Source organism: Streptopelia decaocto, assembly GCF_964273445.1.
Source record: "Streptopelia decaocto genome assembly, chromosome: 1".
Lineage (NCBI taxonomy): Eukaryota > Metazoa > Chordata > Aves > Columbiformes > Columbidae > Streptopelia > Streptopelia decaocto.
Window position 1 is genome coordinate 4,382,208 of NC_138663.1, and position 20,445 is coordinate 4,402,652.

The window sequence follows — 20,445 nt, forward strand, 5'->3', positions numbered from 1 at the left end:
CATTTTGGAGCCCTTTTTAACTCCGCAAAGGCCTAAGTTTAGTTGTACCACATGTTTATGCAAAACGTTTTGGAGGCTTTGGTTCTGAAATGGGGATGCTGAAGAGGCTGAGAATGAGAGAAAAGAAACTTCTGCAATTCCAGTGCCTGGGAAAGTATTTGGTGAGTAGACAATGAAACTACTATTGCAGAAAATGCTTCACTGAGGTTTAAAGGCTGAGTATTGGACTTCATGGTGGAATTGGCCTTTCTTTGGTCATTTACCCATTTATTTTTAGGTTATAGATTGCTCCTAAGTTGTTGATATTTGATGTGGAAACAAATGGTGCTTGTAGTAGTAAAACAAGCAGAGTGTAGTGGGTTTGAAGTGTCCTGTGGTCATCCACACTATTAATCTTCAGTGTACCCATTGACGCTGCTGGGCCAGCTACAGTTTTCCTGAGCAAGAGGTGACTTGGTGCCTATAGCAGATTGAGTCACCTATAGCAAACGAGTCCTAAGGCAAATTTTTGTAAGCAGCTCAAGAAGTTTGGATACTGAATTGGACTTCAGCTTATCAGAATTATAGCCACAGGTTCACTCTTTACTTCTGCTGTTCACTTAAAATAACTTTAAGACAGATGTACTTAAGAGTTACATAGGATTTGGATTCTTTAATGTGTGTGGTAATCTTTTAAACTCTACTCATGTATTTGAACGAAATTTGTGGGCCATGTAAACATGTCCTTTAATTGTGAACGGACAGTTGCCTCCTTATTATGTTTTACGTAGACATTTTAAGTCTCCCAGCTGCTTCTCTCCTGAAAGTTGTTTTGGACTAGAGTCTAACAAACTTGAAGCAATAAATGGACAATGTTGCTGTTATTCATGGAGATGTGCTCCTGCTGATTTTATTCTGTGTGCTGATCTGATAGCGGTTGGTGCAGTGATCTCAGAAAGAAACATATTAGCTTAATTCATGTATTTCATTAGAGCCACAGATACTTATTTTAGTACAAACATCAGGTACTTGTAATCTTGACAAGGTTGGGAAGCTGTGATGCAGAATGGTGCTTTTCTTCCTTTATTTTTCCCCTCCAAAAAGACCTGACAGGAATGCATGGAAACTGTCAACAACATTCCTGACCAAGTATACAGGCGCAATTAGGCCACAAGTATTTGAATAATTGATAATTAATGAGACTCGCTAAAGAACATTTTGAGTTCCTTTTACGTGCCTTCTGGGGTTTTTTGAAGGGGGGAGGAATGCCAGCCAAACTTGAGGCATTTCTCTGCTACCTTGGAGACTAGAAAATGTTTCATAGTTGGCATCTGAGGTTCTTACGTAACCTGGTAATTCTGGGAACGAGAATTTTAAGAAAAATGCTGAGCAGTTTGAGTCTTCTCATAAAATTACAGGATTCAGGAACACTGTGCTACACACTTCTGTGATAATTTCCCCAGAAATACTAGTATTCCAGGCTCCTGGAATGCATTTATTTTGCTAGTATTCCATCCTCAAGGAGTTAAACTCCAGTCCCGTGAAGTGAAAGCTATACTCGCAATTCTTAGATAAAACCGGTGTCTTCAGTATTACAGGATATTAAAATGTAATAAAATGGATGTGTAAGGAGATGGTGGTGAGTTCACCTCCTGGCGTGAGGAGCAGAGCCGGTCCGTGTTTAGGATGTGGTTTGTGGGTCGTTGTGCAGGCCCCTGTGAAGGAGTTTCCCCCCATCTCTTCCTGCTCTCAAGAGGATTTTTGTTTTCTCCACGTTCAAGGTCTGTGGTTCTCATGGGACAAGCCAGGAAGGGACTTTCCCTGCTTTTATCTCATATGTTGCTTATCTTACCCACTCTGTTTGCTCAAAGTTCTTATTATATTCAACAGAGAGGGCTTGATTTATTTTTTTCAGTATAAAATGCAAACGGTGACCAGTTACTGTTGCCTGTTTCGTGGATTTCGTAACTCTGAAATTGGGGTTAGAAATTGCTGTATTCTGATACCTTCTTCAGAGCACAGATAGTCTGACATGGGAATCCACAGATTCAGGATGACTCAGAATTAAAAATGAGTCAGTTGTGCCTTATTCTGTTTAATTTTATTTTATTGAAATACACAATTAGAAGCAAGTAGAATGGGTCCAGTGCTGTGTAAATTCATATGCTGTATGTGGTAGGGAAGGGGAGAGATGGGATTTTGTATTTCATATCCCTGTAGCAAGGGCAGTGGAGTGGTAAAGTGAGTAAAACAGAAGAGTGACTTGCACTCCTAATGCTCTGCATATCATAGAAGGCACAATCTGGTTTTGTAGAAGAGATTTTGAAGATTTAGGACCTACCATGAAATAAAAAATAATAAATATTTAAGGTTGAACACCTGTAAGACATGACTGTTCAGATCACAGAGTCACAGAATGTCAGGGATTGGAAGGGACCTGGAAAGCTCATCCAGTGCAATCCCCCCATGGAGCAGGAACACCCAGATGAGGTTACACAGGAAGGTGTCCAGGCGGGTTGGAATGTCTGCACAGAAGGAGACTCCACAACCTCCCTGGGCAACCTGGGCCAGGCTCTGGCACCCTCACCATGAAGAAGTTTCTTCTCAAATTTAAGGGAACCTCCTGTGTTCCAGTTTGAACCCATTACCGTTTGTCCTATCATTGGTTGTCACCGAGAAGAGCCTGGCTCCATCCTCCTGACACTCACCCTTTATGTATCTGTAAACATGAATGAGGTCACCCCTCAGTCTCCTCTTGTCCAGCTCCAGAGCCCCAGCTCCCTCAGCCTTTCCTCACACGGGAGATGCTCCACTCCCTTCAGCATCTTTGTTGCCCTGCGCTGGACTCTCTCCAGCAGTTCCCTGTCCTGCTGGAACTGAGGGGCCACAACTGGACACAATATTCCAGGTGTGGTCTCCCCAGGGCAGAGCAGAGGGGCAGGAGAACCTCTCTGACCTACTGACCACCCCCTTCTAACCCACCCCAGGTACCATTGGCCTTCCTGGCCACAAAGGCACAGTGCTTCTGAGTTCTCAATAAATACTATTAGACATCCTGTTTACAGTGCAGTTTCTAGAATAATATTTTTTCAGTATAGATCAACAGTCGAATATAAACCAGCGCTTGCTTTTCATTTTGATTTTTCTTGTTTCTCAGCTAGTAACTAGATATTTGCTGGTTTTTGTGTCATGAAACAACCTTCTTCTCCTACAGCATTTCTTCTAGTGTTAGTAATTTATCAGGACACATTGGTGATGTTGATAAGTTGGTTTTGTTCCCTTTTCATCTCAGTGTGCTCCATGCAACGTGTTACAAATGGGCTCTGTGCACGCTGGCACAACCAGCTTTGGAGGTAGAGTATGTGCTTCTAAAAATCTTATATTTTACTGATTTACTGACCTGTGTGTGCTGTCCACTTTCATTCCTCCAAGTACTGTCTCAACTTCAGTCACAAGTGCAGGTTCTGGATTCACATCAGGGATGGCAATAAAAGGTGTTTGCTTGATAGGAGGGCTGGAAAGAGGGAGCTGTGTCATGAAAGCAGCAAGCATGTCTTTATTCACTTCTGTTAATTGCTTTTTTGGCTAAACTGATGTCCTCTTTTAATGTAAATTCTCATATTCTAATAATACACAAGTTACCATCTCTTTCTCCTCTAAATTAAGGTCTTTTCTGTCTTCCATGTTACTTTTTGAAGTAATGAGGTGAAAGAAAAATAGTAGATGAGGTATTTTCCATGCTCGTATTTTTGCAGATGAGTTTGAGGGGAAAACCATCTTTAAAAAGCTTCTTTCAAGTCAAAAGAGCACAGCTCATCTTTAGGCAGCACATAGCAGTAACAATCAAATTAAACATTAAAATCAACTTCAATACTAGTTTTTGAGTTTCATAGGTAGATTTTAATACATTTTTAGACTTGTCTCTATACAAAGCTTGTAATCTGGTCTGGCTTTGCATGTAAGAAAATGACAACGTTTTTCCACAGAAGTGGGTGTTTCAGTGCCATCAGGAAGCTCTCTTGTCCTAACACACCAAGCAGTGGTAAATATTTAACAAACCTATTGCTAAAAAGTGACAAGTTATTTCTCATTTGAGCTTGTTTGGCTTCCAGCTGTTGTGTCTTGCTGTGCCGCTCTCTGAGGACTGCAGGGTTGGTTGGTAGTTGCCATATTCACAAAATGCCTATAGAAACAACGTCACATACGCATCTTCTCCATAATGTAGGAGACCTTTGACCATCGTGAAGTCTCTGTCCCAGCCAGACCGAGTCCTCTTTGAGCTCGTCCTTTGAATGCTTGCCAGTACTTTGACATCTTTTCACTGTGGATATCAGAGCTGGACATGAAATTCCAGCTTAAAATTTAGCTTGATTTCTTCCATAAAAGCTGAAAGATGATGTAATCAGCCAGGTCTCTCATAAAGCTTCAGTACAATTGCTTAAAAGCTGTTTTCTGGGTAGAAAGTGTCAGAGTCGTGGAGGAGTAGTGTACATTCCTTCTTCAAACATGGGCAACTTTGATTTGTTAGGATTAAAATCAGTTCTAGTCATCAGCCACCAGGTCACTATGGAGTGTTATTATTTCTTCTGCCAGTACTTTGTTTATCTAGAAACTGACTCTCAAGTATTTTTCTTATTATCTAGATTATTTATAAAACTACGAGGGCCCAGTCCCAGATCTGTTGTTCCTTCATGTCACCCGTACATTGATGGAAAGGGCTGCCATCCACTTGCTTTGCGTAAGAAAGCGGTTACCAGCTCTGGAAAAGATGAGGGGACTTTGGTATCCCAGGTGATTATTCTTACGGACAGAATGAGTCATTTTCATGTGGACTTCTAACACGTGGGTGAGTGAATCATCAGGTGTTGAACAGATTAATCTTTTCAATAGGACACGCACAAGATAATATTTTCTCACTGACACAACTTGTACCTGGCTAAAGAAAACATTACAGAGGCTGAAATACAGCGATGTCGTGCACCTTTGAATGAGTTACCTTGGGAGATGATCCATGAAACAGCCCAGGGTTGCTTTTCATAGTTCTTGGTATGTGTGGGGTGTAGTGACCTTTAAAGTATTGTTGAGAGTAGAAGGCTTAGAGGGGGGGGAAAAACCCAAACCAAACCATATATAAAAAGTTGACCAATAGTTGCATAAGAATTTGAACATGAGTTTGACTTTCTTGTGTACTCATGTTATAAAACAGTTGTACATAGGTGATGTTGGTCTCTTCTACCAAGTAAGAAGCACCAGGACAACAGGAAACGGCCTCAAGTTGTGCCAGGGGAGGCTGAGGTTGGATCTGGGGAACAATTTCTTCCCCAAAGGGCTGTGGGGCATTGGAACAGGCTGCCCAGGGCAGTGCTGGAGTCACCAGCCCTGGAGGGTTGGACAGGCAGAGATGAGGTTCTCAGGGATGTGGGGCAGTGCCAGTGCTGGGTTAATGGTTGGACTTGATGATCTTAAAGGTCTTTTCCAACCTAAATGGTTCTGCGATTCTACGTAATCTCACAAACCACATGACGATGATCCAACGCTTATCAAGAGCTCCTGATAAGATGTGACTGCATGTGTTTGTCTGATGAACGGCTGTGCCTGCTGGCCATTTAGGTAATAAAAGCAGGCTACATTTTGTAGACTTTTTTCCTTTTTTTTTTCCAGAATTATACTTATTGTTGGCTTTGACTGAGATCTGAAAATTACAGAGCAAAACCGTCTTGCTATTATGACTGATTTGGATAGGAAATAAAGAACAAAATTTAGGCCTGGGTAGGCAGGGTTTGAGGGTTTAACTCGCCACAGGTTTACGTGAAAAACTGGTGATCCTTTCCTAGAATTTCAGTTAAGGTTTAATTTGGTAATAGTACTGTGAGCTCAGGGAATTTTCTTTATAGGTTTCATTATAAAGCATTTCTCACTAGGTGTCTTTTGAAGGGTTTTGAAGAGAGAAAAAATTATTACAGAGGGCCCCGCATGGACAAAATGGTTTTCTTAGCAGTGCAACTTTTCATCTTACTCAGGGCTCTAGGCTGAAAAGTACATATGTATATTATATATATATTTTGGTCACCAAAGTAAATTTGAGGGGCGATTAATTCATTGATTGCAAATGAAGGTGCAGGTGCCTTTAGAATCTGACCCAATATCTGTAAGTAAAAGCATCTTCATCCTTACAGACTTGTGAATATGGATTTCATAGAGTGGAAGGGTTGAACACCAGAAGTGCCATAATAATAAAAAACCCAACACCACCCCCAATCTTCACACCCACCCCTCCCCAGCTGTCTAGCTCAGTGAATTTCACACCATGGTTGCAAGGCCAGAATGATTACAAATTAGGGTTAGCACAAAATCTAGCTGTTTGAAAATTTTACAGCATTTTACTGTTATGTAGGGGCTAGAATTTATCAAAAAACAAATCCAAAAAAATGCACAGGGGCAAGGAGGTTTTGCTTTCAAAACCCAGTTTGTTGCAACACGAAATGGGATTTCTTAACCTTGTCTTTCAATCAAACTGAACCGTGCATTGCCCCTGTGCACTTTGCCATTTCAACTGTGATCTGTTGTGTGCTCCTTTACACTGAGATCTGCATCCCTTTCTGTCTGATATTCCAAAGGTTGCAGTACATTAAAACTGTTCCATATAATCAACGTTTTTTTTGACTACTGGATAATTTTTGACCTTTATTCTTGTTGTCCTTGGGTAGGTGGTCGCGACCACATTTGCAGGAGATGCAGAATGTGGTAAGGTTTTTGTAAATCTTAAACCATGCGGGGCTCTCTGAGATAATATCTTTATTGTGATGAAAGCAGCGTCCTTATTTTTCACTCAGATTTTAGCTTTGACATAATCACTCTTAACTTAGTTACCCTGGGGCTATAACGTCCTGCTTTTTAGGATAGTAGAGCAGCCATTAGTAGACAGTTGTTTAGGGTGGTGTGTATGTGTGTAGGAAAGTGTGAATAAAAGCGCCAAAAAATGAACCTTTTACTTGTGATGTACTCGATATGTACTGTTGTCCTTGTTGGGAGTGTTGATCTGCTGGAGGGTAGGGAGGACATACAGACGGATCTGGACCAGCTGGATGAGTAGAAGGAAATTGCCTCAAGTTGTGCCAGGGGAGGTTTAGATTGGATATTAGGAACAAATTATTCCCAGAAAGGGTGGTTGGGCATTGGAACAGGCTGCCCAGAGCAGTGGTGGAGTCACCATCCCTGGAGGGGTTTAAAAGGTGTTTAGACAAGGTTCCTAAGGACATGGTTTAGTGCTGGAGTTAGGTTGTGGTTGGACTTGATGATCTGAGGGTCTCTTCCAACTGAAATGATCCAGTGATTCTGTGGATTATTGGGCTGAGACCAGTTGTGTGGGGTTCAACAAGGCCAAGTGTTGGGTCCTGCACCTGGGTCACAACAACCCCATGAACACTACAGGCTTGGGGAAGAGCAGCTGGAAAGTGCCCGTTGGAAAAGGATTTGGGGGTGTTGATTGACAGCTGGCTGAACATGAGCCAACATGTGCCCAGGTGACCAAAAAGGCCAATGGCATCTTGACTTGTACCAGAAATAGTGTGGCCAGCAGGACCAGGCAAGTGATTGTGCCACTGTACTTGGCACTGGTGAGGCCACACCTTGAATCCTGTGTTTGGTTTTGGGCCCCTCATCATAAGAAGGACATTGAAATACTGGGGAGAGTGCAGAGGAGGCGACGAAGCTGGTGAGGGGCTGGAGCACAAGTGTGATGGGAGCGGCTGAGGGACCTGGGGGGCTCAGCTGGAGAACAGGAGCTGAGGGGAGACCTTCTCACTGTCTACAACTACCTGAAAGGCGGCTGTAGCATGGAGGGTGTTGGTCTCTTCTCCCAAGTAACAAGTGATAGGACAAGAGGAAATGGCCTCAAGTTGTGCCAGGGGAGGTTTAGATTGGGTATTAGGTAAAAATTCTTCCAGGAAAGGGCTGTCAGGCATTGGAACAGGCTGCCCAGGGCAGTGGTGGAGTCACCATCCCTGTAGGGGTTTAAAAGGCATTTAGATGAGGTTCTTAGGGACACAGTTTAGTCCTGGAGTTGGGTTGTGGTTGGACTCCATGATCCTGAAGGTCTCTTCCAGCTGAAATTATTCTATGATCTAAGGTGGTGCAGGTGGGAGCTGCACAGAAGTTCCTTACAACAGTCACTTCAGTGTTGAAATCTGTATTTGCTGAGCTTTTGTTGGCCTCGGTGCTGGGCAGCTGGTTCTTCCAAAAGGTTGTTCATCTGTGTATTCAGTGATTTAAAATTCTGCTTATGGATCAGTCCCTTTGCCTTAAGGATGGCAGAAGATAAGTGGCTTTCAAATATTCTTACAGACAGTATTTGGTTAGAGGTTTTACAGTAATCGGTGATAAAGATAACAGTCCAGTTCCAGGTCCCTGGTGCAACGCCACACACTCCGACCACTGTCAGCTTTGCTTATATTTGCAACTTTCTTTTCCTATGGAATATTTAAGAATACATTATTTTTAAAGGCTCTTGTTCTTTATGTCAATATTGAGAGGTCTTGCATTGAAGAACACATTGTTTAATTGCTACGGAGGAGTATTTATAGAAATAACTACATGCAGTCGCAGCCTCCCTGCTCGCTGCCCTGTTTTAAAGGAGGTGTGAGAGCTGCGAATGGATCCTTCAGGATTTCACTAAAGCATTGATACTTCAGTCGTCTGTGCCAGAACACCTCAGTGTATATTAAGACTTAGTGACATCCCCTAGAGACGAGTCATATTTCCCTCAGAAATGCCAAACTGGAAACGAAAACCACTGTACAGGCAGAAGAAATGATGATGATAGGCATCATAGATCTAACAATCTATCTTAATTTTCCCAAGGAATGTGTAGTGAGGTGCCTTTAATAGCTTTTCTTCTTCCTAATCCTTTTGGCGCAAGGTGTTTGTGCAGGATCGTGGGTCAGGAAAACCACTGTGTTTTGCACAGCAGTTCCACTCCGGGTTCTTTTCTCCTGCTCTAATTGTGCTCAGCGTGGCAGCTACTACTGTTAAAAACATATTGCGCTCACGGTATTAAAAAAGTTACTTAACTTCATCTTTTAATTTATCTGTCCTCGCATTTGGAGAGAACAGCTAATGTGATTTCATATAATAAAACAAACTGTGTGAGAATCCAGAGGTGATTTTCTAAATTTAAGATTTCCTTTGAATTTCTTTTGATCAGAAATAGATGGGATTACTATAGGCTGTGTCAGTGTGAGTCACTTGTAAGTGCCTGTTAATCCAATAAACCTGAGTGGTTTCTTATGGAAATACTATTTTCTGATTTCTATTTATATGATGGTCCTGGCCCTGTTGAATCCTCTCTGACTTCACTGGAAATACTCTTTGGAAAAAATGGGAGTAATTTCATGTGGTAATGGACATTACAGCGAATCGGTAAAATGAAAAATAGCCTCAAGTAATTAGTAAATGCTTTAGAAGTTATTTTTGCCAACTCTATGACATATTTTGTAGCATTATCAGCTGAGAATATAAATAATCATCAGAGGGTTTTGTTTGATTGTGGGTTTTCTTTTTTTGTCAGTTTGCACTGAGGGTAGAACAGCATTTCTGTGTTCTCACACTGTCCTGCAACTTGTTGTTGCCACTGCCCCACTTTGTGCTGGTGCCTTTATTTCCCACTCATAACATACTCAGCTCTACCCAAAGATAAAAATCCTAGATTAAAGAAAAGTAGCTGTTTTAAAACCATGACTTCAGCCTTTTTCTGTTTTACTTGTGCAGCGACTGGTATTTAATGGCAGCAGAAGGCAAAAATTTTGCCTGGAATAAGAAGGAAAAAAAAATCTGGAGAACAAATGTTTTTCCAGCCTGAGATACAGTGAAGTTCATCAGCAGAGCAGAGAGAGGGTCTGAATAAACCTGGTCTTGTTCTGAACTAGAAATTGCAGACTATGAATATATTATACATAGGGAAATTCTAGTGCTGAGTGGCGGGGGGGGAAGGAAACTTCTGGAAATAGTTTGAAATAATTCAGTGTTCATAACACATGCAACGCTGCTGCTGCAGTAAGGCACCACAGTTTTCATAAGCTTAAATTCACATGCATGTACCAAGTTCCCAAATATAATCTTCTTCTCCGTCTCCACCATTGTAGGATGCTCAAAACCCTTGAATTTTTGACACATTAAGACAGACTTTTGTAGATGCCGCCTGCCTACTTGATGACACGTCCTTGTAATGATTATTGAGCCTGTGCAGTAAATGCTGCCCGGGGAATTGGATCCCTAGTGGAGGAGATTAGAAATTATGGTCCTTGCTGTGGGATAGATTCTGCTGGTAAATGTCTCATGGCTTTTTCATGGCAGTTGAGGATTGTGTGAGGTTGAGATTTTTAGATCAGTGATGGTATTTTCTGGGTAGCAACTCCAGATCCTAATTAATGAAGCTTTCAGATGATTTTACCCACTAAACATACGATCTCTTGAGCATATGCTCAGAGAAGAGGATACATGGAGACCCGAAGTTAACAAAGCATCTAGAATAAAAGCACTAGGGAAAAGGACAAACAAAACAAGAGAGCTTTGCATCATGTTTATATGTTAAATAAGCCATTTGAAAAGTAGAAACAAAGACGCACAACTCAAAATGAACATAAAAGCATACCAGGGTTAATATAAAATCTAAGGTACAAAAAGGTGGATAACTAACATCAATAGGTAACAGGAAAAGACCTTGCAAATACATTGGAAGTGAGAAGAAGTCAAGGGAGAATGCAGGGCTCCTTCTTTACCAAAGAGTGGCAATTAGTAAGTGGTACCACACCGAATAAATCACTGAGCATAACTGTACTTAATCATGGGCCTTTTGAAGGAAACAGAACTCCATTGGACTTGCTGGGGCAATGAGTTACTGCAGTGGATTGGACCGATTTAGGTAAGGCCAAACTGCTGCATCTGACAAAAATGAACTGTGTAGCAAAGAGACGCACGTATGCAGTGAAGGGTCCTGGTCTGGAACAAACTGCTGCTTCCTAGAGAAATCCGATTTCTAAAACCCGCCTTTATTCTGTGTAAAAGTTAAAAATAAATTTTCTAATAGTAGCACAGAGAACTGTTTCAAAAAGAATGATTTTTAAATTAAGAAGGGAAGGGCATGGATGGCTCTGAGTACTGAGACATTGTAACTAACCTCATTAAACTGTTAGTGCGGTCTTAGCCTGTGCTGACCAGCACCCATCCAGACAGCGCTCAAGCATCATCCACAGCTGAGGACCATGCAGAGATTTATTTCTAGCGAATGGATGTGATACAGCTCCCCTGTTTTGGGGCTGGAAAAGCTTGACTGGCTGTACTGGTACCAGCTTTGCTGCTGTGGCCGGAGGATGGTCCCTAACCCGGTTTGTGCGTTAGGTAATTGTTGCTTTAAAGTCAGGATTTACTAAGAATCCTGATCTCAGCTGGGTTGCTCCAGTGAGACCTGGACAGGCTGGAGAGTTGGGGGGGGAAAACTTTAATGAACTACAACACGGACGAGTGTAGAATCTTGCATCTGGGCAGGTTCCAGTATAGGTTGGTGAAGGATCTATTAGAGAGCAGCGTAGGGGAAAGGGGCTTGGGGGTCCTGGTGGACAGCAGGATGACCATGAGCCAGCACTGGGCCCTTGTGGCCAGGAAGGCCAATGGTACCTGGGCTGGATTAGAAGGGGGTGGTCAGTAGGTCAGAGAGATTCTCCTGCCCCTCTGCTCTGCCCTGGGGAGACCACACCTGGAATATTGTGTCCAGTTGTGGCCCCTCAGTTCCAGCAGGACAGGGAACTGCTGGAGAGAGTCCAGCGCAGGGCAACAAAGATGCTGAAGGGAGTGGAGCATCTCCCGTGTGAGGAAAGGCTGAGGGAGCTGGGGCTCTGGAGCTGGACAAGAGGACACTGAGGGGTGACCTCATTAATGTTTACAGATATATAAAGGGTGAGTGTCAGGAGGATGGAGCCAGGCTCTTCTCAGTGACAACCAATGATAGGACAAGGGGCAATGGCTATAAACTGGAACACAGGAGGTTTCCTTAAATTTGAGAAGAAACTTCTCACTGAGGGTACCAGAGCCTAGCCCAGGCTGCCCAGGGAGGTTGTGGAGTCTCCTTCTCTGCAGACATTCCAACCCACCTGGACACCTTCCTGTGTAACCTCATCTGGGTGTTCCTGCTCCATGGGGGGATTGCACTGGATGAGCTTTTGAGGTCCCTTCCAATCTCTGACATTTTGTGATTCTGTGACTTTCTCTTGGCAACGAGAGACAATCAAAGTGCTGCTCTTAAGGCTGTTTTTTCTTTATCTGTAACACATTGCCAAGCATTGGATTAGAAAGTTTTGTTTTCTTCCAAACACATACAGTAACCATAAAGCCAGAAATAGGGATTTTTTGTGTGTGTGGTTTATGACCTTTTTGCGCTCCCACAGAAGTATTCAGCTGCAAGAGAGGACTCTAATCCCAAATATTGGGCACCTGAGAAGTCAGGCTGAATTGATTCTATAGGTTTCCTGGTTTATATTCATTCTTAAGCAGAAGCAGCAGAAGTATTTGTCCCGTTTGTCCTGGGAATCAGTCTGGGTAGACGAGTGCAAAAAGGAAATTTAGACACATTCTGCATGTTTTTTGGTGTGACTGTCAGTCCTGCAGATGGACAAACCTTCCTCCAGCAGGCAGGGGTGGCGTCGACCTCAGCTTCCAGGAAAATTAACGTGAGCAGGACCCTCAAGCTGGCTTCTGTGAGGGCGTTTGAAGCAGTAAACATTTCACGCTATTTATGGAGTATTTGGGAATAATAATTATATTGAGGGCAGAGTTAGATCCTCAGTTTTGTTTTCTGGATGATTTGCATGGAAGGAAGAAGCTCGTGGGTAAGTCAGGGAGTTGCCCATGTGCCAAGAGAGGGAGGAAGCCACACAGCAAATCTTTATGTACAGGGCTCCAGTTGGTATCTCTTGGGGCTGTTTACCACCTGTGAGTAAAGGCTGAGCTGTTGTGACAGAGCACGCTGTGAATTTTTCTCAATACGGACCGTAGTCTGAGATTTCTCACTCTGCTCCCTTGGAAGAAATGCGGTGCTATCAAATCAGCAGTTACCTTTTACCAGCGCTATACATTCCGAAAATGAAAGGTGCAGTTACCAGGTCATTTTAACATCAACAACGATAACGAAATCGTAATCCTTCCCAAAGGCTTCACGCAAACCTGATGTTCCTGTAAGTGCTGCCTACTCGAGTGGAATTGCATATTTCCTTCTGCGAGCAGGACGTTCGATTTTTACACTGTTTTATGCGAAAGATTTGTTGCTGGCTGTTTATCAAACAGTGAGAGCACTGCAGAGAAGAAGGGGAAAGAAATAAAGTCATAGCAGAAGATGTTGTAGTAGTTAAGCACTTCTTCTCTTGTAGAATTGTTTCCAGGACAACAAGATTGATGATGGAGTTACGAAGTGAGTATGTGTTTCCTTTCCTCTTCCTTTATTTGTTAGTGATCATTAAGGTAGGAAGACCTCTCTTTGTACTTGAGTTGTATCCAGAGAGTTGTGTTAATTAGTTATTTTTAGCATCCATACGTTGTCCATGCAGCTCTTTGTAGCTATTTAGGGGATATCTGGTATGCAAGAAATCATATTTCTGTCATTTTTTTGTTATGATCATATGGTATCTAAACAAATTACTCTCTCTGAACTACTGACAGCTCAGTTTTGTGCCTTAAACTTCAAGCTCATCTCACTGATGGGATGTGAGTTTCTTTAACTGTTTGCATAAAATTTTTCCTCTGTTGGTATAATAGATATTTTTTGTATATACTGATGATCTACTGTCATGCAAATGAATTTAGAATAAATTAAAGGAAATCATTTTCCCCCGGAGTATCTTGAGCTGTAGAACTCCATTATGAGATCTATTTTCAACCGGAGTTTGGAATTTGGAAAAAGACACCACTGAATTCAGTGTAGTTGCCAATTGTAAAGGGGCATAGCCAGCATAAAATCACACCCATCTCCAAACTATGTTGATCTATTTAAAATCTGGAGGAGTATGATGAAATCTGCACTTGTGTGGTTTTCCTTTGTATATTTGATTGTACTCTGAGTTTAATTTTTTCTGATTTTCTTTTTCCTTCACAACATTTTAAGAAAAGAAATGTCATTATATTAAAAAAGCCCACAAATATTGACTGTGCATTTTAGAGACAAGCATAACAAAAAGAGTGCCAGGTCATTAGTGAGAAACACACTTCATAAAGCTCTATTGTTCTGCTAAATTAAATAACTTGAAGTTCAACGGTGTCCTTTTAGAGGAGTTAAATTATTTCCTATCCCCTAACGCATACGTATTTATTTCATATTGAGATGTTAGACCTTAAGCTGATGGAAGATTCAGAAAACATTTCTTCTCATACATAGTTTTCTGACGAGTTAATGAGATACTGTTTTCTTCTGGATGGATTGGTTTGGGTTTTTTTCCTGATGCTAAAGGTTTGATACCACATGCTAAGATCAATATGGGGTCACTGTCATGAGCCCTTAATAGTTTTATTATTTGGATATATTTTTCCATCCAATTCTCTGGTATGTTTTTGAAGACCATACTTCCCAATTTAGGAGAAGGACAATAGAACGTGGTGTGAAAACCAGCCCGCTCAGGTGACAGAGGATTCCTTCTGACTAGTGTCTCCCCTCTTCCTCTCCCCTCTTCCTCTCCCCTCTTCCTCTCCCCTCTTCCTCTCCCCTCTTCCTCTCCCCTCTTCCTCTCCCCTCTTCCTCTCTCCTCTTCCTCTCTCCTCTTCCTCTCTCCTCTTCCTCTCTCCTCTTCCTCTCTCCTCTTCCTCTCTCCTCTTCCTCTCCCCTCTTCCTCTCCCCTCTTCCTCTCCCCTCTTCCTCTCCCCTCTTCCTCTCCCCTCTTCCTCTCCCCTCTTCCTCTCCCCTCTTCCTCTCCCCTCTTCCTCTCCCCTCTTCCTCTCCCCTCTTCCTCTCCCCTCTTCCTCTCCCCTCTTCCTCTCCCCTCTTCCTCTCCCCTCTTCCTCTCCCCTCTTCCTCTCCCCTCTTCCTCTCCCCTCTTCCTCTCCCCTCTTCCTCTCCCCTCTTCCTCTCCCCTCTTCCTCTCCCCTCTTCCTCTCCCCTCTTCCTCTCCCCTCTTCCTCTCCCCGAAAATGATCATTCTCAGCATGATAAGAACAGTGATGAGATACCTTTCTAATTCATTTTCCAGTACATCCCCTGTTAGATATTCCATTATGCGGAGCATACGAGTTCTTCACAGAGGATTGAGTAGTTCTTCCAGGTCACTACTTGGTGTTGGAATGAGGAAGTTTTTGCTGCTTTTGCTAAAGGTTTACTAATTATGTGGCTAAATAGAGAACGTAGCATTAGAACATTCTTTTCAAGGACAATGTGTTCATAACTCTACTTAGTAGGGGTTTTTTTGTTGTTGTTGGTTGTGTTGCTGTGAAATGAGACCAAGGGAAAATCATGACCTTTCTAAAGTAGGTGCTGGAGGCCTCCAAGGGACAGCCATAGAGTCTAACAAGAGACTAATTAGCCATCTTAAAACAATTAAATCCTTCTTTACATTCCTCCCTCTCCCTATGGCCAAGAGAAATTTCTTTGGTAAACTTTGCAGTAGGATTTGGACTTTAGTTCTTAGTTCATCAATATTACACTCAAATCACGAGGCAGCCTCCACAATCCATCTTGATGGAGCAGTTTCATGGGACAGAAATATTCTGGCCATCAAATCAGAGAAACAGAAATGAATGATGGGAATATTTTCCAGTGCTAACTAAAAGCAAACAGTAAACTTCAAGCATTAATTAACATTATAATGAGAAACTTCAGTATAAGCAAATACTTCTTTTTTTAACAGAGTTTTTCTTGTCTTTGTTGTGTTGCAGAAGGAACGATGACTGAGTTGTACAAGCAAACCAGGATAATCCAAAAAGTAAGTCAAAGACAAATGCTAATTTTCCTTTTCTCAGAGACTCATAGGGCAAGTGTTCTATAGGACATCCATGTAATTAAGAAGGCAATTAGTTTTCTTTCATTTTTTTGGCTGTGAGTGTAGCAAATGCGGTTTGTAGAGCTGTTCGAGTTACTTGGTCATTTCTATCCCTTTCTTACCACTGTACCAAGGCATAAAGTGGTTCAAGGTTGTGTCGTGTAATTGTATTATTCCCATTGTTGTAGCAGTGATGGTTCAAGGTGTGGAGAGGAGAGATTTGCAGGGAAAGGCTTGACCTCTTAGTAAACTGTTTCTGCTAAAATTTGAATTATCAAGCCAACCTACAGGAATGCAAGAGAAGCTGGAAAGGGGTTTTGGACTCTAAAGCTTGTTAGTATTCTCCATAATATCGGTGTAAGAAAGTTCTTAACCTTAAGGCTGCTGTGTTTTTGGCTGAGTATTTTGGATATATTAAAACCATTTACTTGAGAGTACTGTATGTGTTTATGGTTTAGCGCAGGAGTTTTTTGCACATTGGCCAAGACAGCAGGATGTTTTTCAGTGGTATTTTAGGCTCCAGGCCTTACAGCTCGTCTTTCTGATTCACTTGTAGCAGGCAATAGCAAATTTTAAAGATAGCTGCTTTTAACTGTCTTGAACAGAGCATGTACTGTGTGTTACCATCTACATTGCAACTGTAATAACAAAACCTAAGATTATTCTGAATTTGCTTTCACAATGGCTAACGAGTGGACTCATTAAAAGATTGCGGGAGGTTTTCTATGTATTGTTGACTCAACTTTAAAATATCTATAAGCCTGCAAAATATGTCTCAGCTTACTTACTAGGGGATGAGTATGTTTTAATGCATAGGTTTTGAAATTATTGATGACTTCAGTTTGTCAAAGAGCATTAGTGGGGGGCTTTCTGTATAATTTTTCTATTACTTATATGAATGTCATTTTAATTTATACCCATGTCTCTTCTTTTTTGTCTGAAAAGTTAAAGTAATTCTACAGACTTGCTTTTTATAGACACTTTCTATTTAAAAAAAAAAAAAGTGGTAGAACATGTGTCAGGCATATGCAATTCCTTCAGCATCATGTTTTCCACACTGATTTAATAGCTATTGAGTCTCCTCAAATATTCTTGTTTCCAAGACCTGTTTTAGGGTAATAAATCTTCTTGGCTGTAAAATTCTTGAAATGATTCAGTAGGATGATTGTTTCCTTAGCACATTCCATGAGAGAGAATAGCTAGAAATGGAAAAGTCCTTAACCAGGTCATCTTTTTCCCTGCAATACATGTAGTCAGTGTTGGAAGTGATAACGAAATTGCCAGTGTTTGTTCTGGCGAATTGTCCAGTTCTCCCTATTATCCCAATTTGCCTCTTGGTAATTTACTGTAAGTTTTTTGTTAGTGTTGTGCTAAACTACGTTGAGAAATGCATAGCTGGGTAAAGAAGAAAAGCTGTGGCATTGTGTGATATGACTCTTAATTTGAACAAAAAGGCCTTGAATTTCATACGAATGATGCCGTCCTTGAGGCAAACTGTAGTTTAATAAATTGTCAGGTATGCAAAGATGATTAAGTTGCAATTCCTGGTCTGTCAGTGTCTGGAGGGTGGACACACATAACCCCTGTGGCTTTCTGAAATAGCTGTTAAGACTGGACATGGCTTTTTGGGAGCGGGTAAGAAAGGAATTCTGCCAAGAGCCCACAAGGAGTTCTGCATATTGTCTTTCCAGGGTAATCCATTAGGTGTTTATTCTGGAACATTATGTGTGCGAAGAAAAGGGAGATGTGTATTTGCCAAAACTCTGCACAGCTGGAGCTCCAGGTAAAAACACCAGGTTATACCGAGAGACACAGAATCCCTTGGTCTTAAAATCTGTATCTTTCTGAAATATTTTCTTTCTTTGATTTTTCTTTTTACTAGTTAGACATCAGAATTTGGAATTGTCCTTTAGGTTGGTCTATGGTGAGGGAGGTGCCAAGTTCTGGGGTTGGTTCCTCCATGAGCATTGTCTTAAAATGCTCAGGCTTTGGGATCTGAGATCCTGATCCTCTCTGAATACCTCAGGATCACAGGGCTCTGCATTTCCACCAGGGTTTATAGCAGATTTGTGTATTAAATCTGCTTTGACCTTTGTTTTGGAAAAGGGATCCTTGTATTAGTACTGGCCTCACCTGCCAGGCAGAGACATCGATTTAAACTATGCATTTTAATCAGGTGCTTTTACTACAAGGCATAAACGTTTGTGTTTTTAATGTTTTACTTCAAAATGATCCAAAATAGCTTTTGTTATATTAATAGATACTACTGGTCATGATAGAGAATAACCTCTGTGCTTTAAAGGTGGGTTCTAAGATTACATTGTGTCAGCATGCTCATTCTAGATAATGTCTTACAGAAGAAACAGTAATATTTGGGACCAGTTTATGTGTGTGCACACAGATGTTTTTGGGGTTGATCTTTGCTGCCATAGTCCTGTTTGAATTGTTGGTTGGTTGTGTGAAGATGTAGGGTGGTCTAATAAATGGACCAGGTGATGAGAAGCTTTTAATTTGCAGTTGAAGTTCTGCTGGCTCGTGCACCTTCCACAAAGTCGCGTTGTCAGCTGTGTTTGTCACTTGTACCTGTGAAGTGAGGGCACCAGAACTACTACAGAGTTCAGATACAATGATTATATATTCATGTTTTGACTCTTCAGCAAGAAAAGCCCAATATCTGACCCTCAGGCCTATGGCTTGCACATGTGTCAGCAAACAGGTGTCATGGAGCACATCACCATTCAGTCTGGTAGCTTCGAGAGGTAAATGAGTGAAAGTTTGAAGAGGAAAGAACACCCAACAAACAGTAAGGAAAGTCATTTTCCTCTCCAGGTGTCTATTTTCTTCTGGAAAGGTCCACAGGCCTAGAAGGAGACAAACCACAAAGAGGTCAGTGTTATTGGATGTGTGTGAAATAGCCATTAATGCAGGCAGCGGGTATTCAAAAAGAAACTCTCCGTTTGACGGTGCTGTCTTCTAGATGACTTAGAAACATAAAAACACAACTTATTTTTAAAAGAGCACTTCTAATTTTTGTCAGATATGAAAGCACCTGTAAGTTTAATGTGTGCTTTGCCAAGAGAGGGAGTGTGCTAAGACTAATTAATGCATTTCCATTTTCTGAGTTGTGTCTGCGGTGCGATGGCTTTGCATACACAGTTGTGGCACCACCGTTAACACTGAGAAGTTTTTATGTGTGCTTTGTAGGAACTCTCCTCTTGTGCCACATGAGTGTGTAGTGGTCTGTGTTGCTCACTGCACGTCATTGGGCTAAAGGATTGACCATCAATTTGTTCTGGATTCTCCGTCTGCAGCTGTTTTCTGAGCTGCAGGAAGCCACAGGGAGCAGGAATCTTCTATCTTCATTTTTCCCCCTTTCCCATAGTAATACAGCTGCTAAAACAACTTTTCTGCAATGGTAAAAAGCGGTGACGTATCAACCTGGAGTATACATGTATTCACGAGAGCAGGCTTATATATTTCCAGGCTAAGAGATAAATGGAGTCTGTTCTTGCCTTCCCCACCTGTGCTCTGTGGTAATCACAGTCTGATAGTCCAAAACTGCAGCTTTCTGAAGACTTCTAATGCTTGAAATTGGAAGACACCTAACAGCAAAACCTCCTCAGTTTTTGTTATTAATTTCTTGCTTAAAAAGCACTTGTTTTCAGATCTTTTTAGATATTGAAGATCGGGAGTTTAGCTAGAAATTCACCTTTCAACTGTTTGTAAGCTGAAAATGGAAATTCAGAGATGTATCCCGGCTTGCAGTGGTGCTCACTCAGTCATCTTAAATTCTCTCAGGCAAATCAGTCTGCACACAGACACACACACAGGGTAACAGAGGAGCGCAGGGTCTTAAATCCGCTGTTCCTACCTGGATAAGCTGCAGCCATGCTTGTCTCTTGGTGCTGGGAAGGGTGCGCATCAGGCAGAGGACGGGGTACCGGTCTTTATAAACCTCTTTCTGTAGAAATGCTGGGTGAGAAAAAAAATCTTCATTCTATAAATATTTGTGTGCTGATAATACTTTTGCATAACATGAAAGTCTGAGACTGACAAATCATTATTAACCTTTATTTAGATTTTATTTTCCCCTGAGGTTGGTTTTCATAGCTCAGGGGTGGCAGCCTATATCCTTAAGGCTACATATGACTCACAGTTGTTTCATACATCCTACCATCATGTTATTTTTTCACATTATGTATTCACATTAATGTAGAACTGTACAGACATGTTTATTAACAAATGGACATGGCTTGTTAAATATCTTTAAAAGCCTTGGCCTTTAGCTAGAAAAAAATCTTTGTTGCTGTGAACTGTTACATTACACCCATTTTCACTTGCGGAGATACCAAGTGTTTGAGAAGCCTTAGTTACTGAGACCCGCCTGGATAAAAGCTGGGGATGGACAGAGGTAAATCACTGCTCCTAACATTTTGAGGGATGGAGGAACTACAACCTG

At 41.6% G+C, this 20,445-nt stretch overlaps 1 long non-coding RNA gene across 4 annotated transcripts in view; it reads left to right on the forward strand.

The window, feature by feature from the left end:
* The window catches only part of LOC309447661, a 133,974-nt gene that overhangs the window by 48,359 nt on the left and 65,170 nt on the right, over positions 1-20,445 (forward strand). For all 4 annotated transcript variants that reach the window (XR_014185647.1, XR_014185648.1, XR_014185649.1 and 1 more), the window contains exon 3: positions 15,883-15,929. This is a non-coding gene — a long non-coding RNA (uncharacterized lncRNA). The remainder of the gene's footprint in view (positions 1-15,882; positions 15,930-20,445) is intronic.